Source organism: Brassica oleracea, chromosome C8, assembly GCF_000695525.1.
Source record: "Brassica oleracea var. oleracea cultivar TO1000 chromosome C8, BOL, whole genome shotgun sequence".
Taxonomy (NCBI): Eukaryota; Viridiplantae; Streptophyta; class Magnoliopsida; order Brassicales; family Brassicaceae; genus Brassica; species Brassica oleracea.
In genome coordinates this window covers 25,164,455-25,170,746 of record NC_027755.1, presented here as the reverse complement: position 1 = coordinate 25,170,746, position 6,292 = coordinate 25,164,455, and the positions used below count along the sequence as shown (strand labels likewise).

The window sequence follows — 6,292 nt, the reverse complement described above, 5'->3', positions numbered from 1 at the left end:
GATAGAATAGATGAAATTGCAATAGATATAAAAACCAAAGACAATTGAGTTCCAGGAGGACTCTGAAGGAGTTTCTCCTTTCTCTCCTAACTAAGAACAATGAATTAAAGAAAGCTTAGATAGCGTAGCCGTCAACAATGGCTTATAAATAACATAAATAGGGTTTCTGGTCGTCCAAGGGTATTCTGGTAATTTGGGGTTGCTTCTGGGCTTCAGCGGTCATAAAATATGCTCATCCCATATTCTGGCATCACTTTCGATCGACACCAATGCTGTGTCATCGATCGACAGTCCTTCATCTCCTCGACAGCTTCCTATTACAAGGCAAACTGACCACTCTTCAGTAAAATGAGCATAACTTCTGCTACACGATGCTTATTGACCTCAAACCGGTGGTATTGGAAAAATAAATCAAAGCTCTATCTTGTGTAAAAATATGGGCTCAATCTAACGGTGGTAAGGTCTCCATCCATAGCTAAAAATCTGATGCGTCTGTGCAGTTCTGCACCTCAAAAGACTCCAAAATTATCATATTTCTCCAGAACGTACATGGACCTGTAAATACTCTAAAAGACTCTATATAGTAGTAAATATATATTAAAAACTTATAGACCATGGCTGAAAGTGGGTAAAATCCATGGTCTATCACTTTTAAATTTCCTCGTAAGATACTCGTAAAATCACGTAAATTTACGAGAATTAAATTTCCTCGTTAATTTTCGTCGCTATAGTTTTTTTTTTCTTGTAGTGGAGGAAAAATTGTATAAATTAAGTATAAACGAGCCTTATTTAGCATATCCACTATAGACGCATTCACAGTCCTAAAACGAACACACGGCGGATCATGCGGAAGCCATTCTAGCGGACGATCACTAGCGATCAAAATCAAAAAGCACTGGTACTTTTGGCTCACCATCGCGAAAAAGATCGAGCAATTCACACTAAAATGCGGCAAATGCCAACAACATGCACCCATGATCCACCAGTCGGTTCAGAAGCTATCCTCCATATCTTCACCTTATCCTTTTATGAAATGGTCCATGGACATAGTGGGACCCTTAGTGGATCATGGTTCATGTCGAGTCAAATGAGTTACCCAAGGAGCGTCGGATTGGTCTCAGTTTTCGCGCTTTTAGATTCTGGGCCATCACTAAAATGGCTGAGGGACAATAGTTGGACCCAATAACTCGCTTGATAAAAAAGGCCGAAGACCCCAGTCCATTAATATTTGATCACGATCGAACTCAGCCGGGACTTTGGAAAAGCCCATTAGCTAGGTCGAGCGTACCGAGCTCGACGAGGAAAAAGTCAGCAAGAGATCTCGGAGGTTGCGGGATCCTCAGAACAAGAATGAAGATAAAAGGAGAGGAGGGGAGCAAAGAAGGACATATGAAACCCTAGAGACTCATACCCAACACAACAACCTCAAGCTCTCTTATTCTTATACTTTGTATTCAACCTTTATTTCTTCATAAGTTGTATTCCAATCTCATTCTATCATTGTATTCAATCAAACATTATCAATAAAAGTCTATTTTAGTCGACCATAATTTGATTACATCGTTGTGTTATGAGGATATTGTTGCCCACGTTATTTCTTCCCTCATATTTACAAAACAATCACTAACAAATACCTAGTTTGGGTTTTAGTATCCACATTGAGGAGCTGGGTAGGTTTGTGGAACTTACTGGCATCCCTATTGTGAGTACTTTGATGGGGCTTGGATCTTATCCTTGTGACAATGAGTTGTCACTGCAAATGCTTAGAATGCACGGTACTGTGTACGCTAATTACGATGTGGAGCATAGTGATTTGTTGCTGGCCTTTAGTGTTAGGTTTAATGATCGTGTCACGGGAAAGCTTGAGGCTTTTGCTAGTAGGGCTAAGATTGTGCATATAGATATTGAATCTGCTGAGATTGGGAAGAACAAATCACCTCATGTGTCTTTGTGTGGAGTTGTTCAGCAAGCTTTGCAAGGGATGAACAAGGTTCTTGAGAACCGAGGAGAGGAGCTTAAGCTTGATTTTGGAGTTTGGAAGAATTAGCTAAATGAACAGAAGCAAAAGTTCCCTCTGAGCTTCAAGACGTTTGGAGAAGTGATTCCTCCACAATATGCTATTCAGGTCCTTGACTAGCTAACCGAAGGGAAGGCGATTATCAGTACTGGCGTTGGGCAGCATCAAATGTGGGGGGCAAAATTTTAGAAGTACATAACCAAGGCAGTGGTTATCATCAGGAGGTCGCAGAGCTTTGGGCTTCAGACTTCCTGCTGCGATTGGAGCCTCTGCTGCCAACCCGATGCGATTGTTGTTGACATTGATGGTGATGGAAACTTCATAATGAACGTGCAAAAGCTAGCCACAATCCATGTGGAGAATCTTCCGGTGAAGATACTTATATTAAACAACCAGCATCTTGGTATGGTTATGCAATGAGAAGATCGGTTCTACAAAGCTAACAGAGCTCACACATATCTTGGGGAGCCTGCAAAGGGGAAGGAGATATTCCCGAAAATGCTTCAGTTTGCAGCAGCTTGCGGGATCCCAGCCGCAAGAGTGACGAAGAAATCAAACCTTAGAGAAGCTATTCAAAAATGCTGGATACACCAGGACCATTCTTGTTGGATGTGATTTGTCCGCACCAAGAACATGTGTTGCCGATGATCCCGAGTGGCTGCACTTTCAATGTCATAATAGAAGGAGATGGTCGGACTAAATCCTGAAACATGAGACCGGTGATTATCAGAACATGTTATGGTCTTGCTGCATATTTCTACTTTCTTTTCTACGGCAATTTGAGTTTATTAGTTGTTGAACTGCTTGTTCTATTAACCCAAACTAAAACTTGCAGTTGTTTTGTTTTTCTTATATATAAATAAATCGGTTATTGTTGTGAATGGCTTTGTTTAAAATGGGAAACTGAGCAGTCTGAATCGAAACTTCTTTTTAACATCGGTTTGTTATCTTTTACAAATTATAATATATTTTTTTACAAATGATAAAGATGTTGTAGTTGAAAGCTCAAGAAGTAAAAAACTTACTTTTAAGGAATTGATCATTAATAAATCTCGAATCAATATTTGAAGTTTTAGGCTAATGCATAACTATTAAAAAACTTACTTTTAAAGAATTGATCATTTTTGCACAAAAAAATTGATCATTAATAATGTAAATCTAAATTGAGTTTAACAATTATAAGTAATGAAGTAAAATTTGACCAGTTAACTAATTTTTAATATAGTTAATCTATCTTATAAATAACAAAAAATCTTATATTTTAAAACACTAAATGTTGTTTTTTACATTACGGAACGGAGAGAATATATCCTATCAAAATATGTTTAATGATTATATTTATATGATTATATTTATATCACATTGAAACGAATAGAGTTATATATATATACCAGTTGATATCTCTCGAATCTTTCCAGGAATTTGTCCTTTCAATTGCGTTTGATTGAAATGTCCATAGATTTGGGGTTAAAGTTGAATTTTAGTGAAGAAGATTTGCCAGTCTTTAATTTAGTTCTAAAAAAAAAGATAAGCCAGTCTTCACTAATTAGCTCATCACTTAATCCAACGTATAAAAAGCTAAAAGTATTGATAACTCTTATAAATGGAAGTATGAAAAGATACTGAATCCTCTCACATTATGGATTTTTTTTGATTTAGGTCACATGATCCAAAAAGAAACCCAGATGCACTAATCAGACATTGGAAGAAGTAAACATATTGAAAATGTTGGTTTATTGATGTATGTGACAAAAGCTTTTTTTTGTTGAAACTAAAATAATAAACAGAAATAATGTGAACAATACGCAAGTATTTTTTTTACTAATTAAATGCATTTATGTTTTTATTAATGTCATTTATTTAACCAATAATATTTTAGATAAATACATTTATTTATAAGATCAATGCATTTTATAATTAATATTGAGTTAAAAGTAAATATAAATTGCATTGAAATTGTAGAATGATATTTTTTTATGCAAAAATAAAAAAATTTAAAGTGACACTTGATATGAAACATAGGGAATATATCTTAGTAAAATATTTTATACAAACTTATCATTAAAATAACTTGTTAATTACACTCTAATAGCACTGGAAACTATCGTATCCTAACTTTAGCATTTATTTTCTTTTGATCAATTAAAACAACAATAAACATACTTTAATTGTTTTTCAAAACTAATTAATATTAATCCACACACTCGATAAAATTTACAAATTTACCTAAACTGATTTCCGGTAAATTCACCACTTTTTAAATAACTTAAGTGTTTTATAGTCATTCATATAATATATAAATAATTTAAGCAAAAAACATATAATAAAATATAAATTAGTATGTAAATATATTACTATCATATATTTTATATAGAGAAATTTCGCAACGTGACCATAACAAACCACAAAGATAAGTATATACCCATAACATTCAATAGGCTATCTTATTTATATATTATTTACTATTTTTCTTCTTTTTTGCACTTTCACTTCTCTTTTTTAACTAACTTTATAAATAAAAATTATTTATTTGAATTTATAATATACCTATTAAACATAGATTTTTTTTTGTATATGACATTTTTTGAGTTTTTATAAAACTAACATATATTTATCAAAGTAAATATATACGATAATAATAAAATTATGTTTCATTCTATTAATGAAACCTAGAATAGAATTGTAATTATGTAATCCTTCGTTTTTCAATCTTTTTCTCTCGAGTAATATATAGTTGTGTTCTATTCTATTAAAGAAGCATAAAATATAATTATAATTATACTCTTTTTATTTTTCCCTCCCTTTCTTTTTTTCTTTTTCTTTTTAACCACCTCTCCTTCCCTTTCTTTCTCTCTCCATCTTCTTTTTTATACTCATTCTCCACTTTTTGTTCATGTCTCCACCGTCGCTTTTATTTCTCTTCCTTTACGCATTTTCCTTTTTTTTTCCTATATACATTTACATACTATAATACATTGTCATTAAATATAGAGTTGTATATTTTTATTCTTTATAATATTTCAGCTAAATATATTCGTTCACATAGTATATTTTGCACTAAATATTTGTCCTACGAATTAATATGTTCTTCAATATTATTAATTGCGCAAACTACGTTGAACCCTATAAATAAATAGTACTAAAGATATCAAATTATTTTCTATTATTACATTGCCCAGAAAGATTCATCTTCGTAAAAGCGACTTTTTGTTCATAAGAAAATCAGAAAAGTTTATTTTGTTTATTAAAAAAAACTCATTTTTTTTGTTTTAAATAGGGTCCCAAAAATCTCATGTCCAGTTCTTGTAGTAGTGCACTGAAAATTCAATATGATAAATGTCTTGTTCTTGTAATAGTCCAATGCAAATTTAATATGATAAATATTCAAGAATATAAAATAGATAACACCAAATTTTAAACTATATATAACAATTTTATCATATATTAAAATTTTGATCTATAAAATTTAAAATTCATTCATTCAGACACATGCTCGTATTCTAAAACTTATAAATGATATAGTTTATGGTTAAAAAAATAAAATAAAATTATTTAATATAAACTATAAAATTATTCTGTTTAGAAATATCATATCAAACAATTATTTAATACAGATAAATTTTAAAACTTTATACTACTATTTATGCAAAATAAATATTTATTTATATAAAATAAAAAAAATATCTTTGCAAGTGCAGGGACCAAGCTTTAGTGTGATAATCTGTATTTGAATACATAAACAAATATTATTCAAACTATTTTCGTGTCTTTCCCAGCATGAGGTTATGATGGCAGGACGTGGATTCTTTTCGCGCCTTTAATAGCCTTTATTTAACCCATTATTATGGCGGAAAAATTCTTAATTTATATCGTTTATTTAAATTACTAGTAATTAACACTTCCAGTAAAACATGAACGTTTTGATCTGTGCGCCAGGCTTGTCTCAAAGTGTGATGCTTTTGGCTTGAGGTTCTATTTTATCCAATAAATAACCGACCAAATAATGAATGCATCTGTTCTATTAATTTACAGTCTTATTTTTTATCTACCTATAAATATTTTCATTTAAATTTTGAACTTATTCATATTTCACTAGGAATAGATATCAATACATTTAAAATAAGTTCTTTTTTTTATTTCATTTAATTTCCTTTCAATATTATAAATGTGACACTCCTATTTTTATGGTTAACAACTTAACAACATTAATTTGATCCTAACTACACATTCTTAAAACTTTCACCATTTCTTTTCATTTGACTATGGACATTTCAT

At 31.4% G+C, this 6,292-nt stretch overlaps 1 pseudogene; it reads left to right on the top strand.

The window, feature by feature from the left end:
• LOC106309026 overlaps positions 1–2,724 on the top strand; it is a 14,576-nt pseudogene extending 11,852 nt beyond the window's left edge.
• Positions 2,725–6,292: the final 3,568 nt, after the last annotated feature.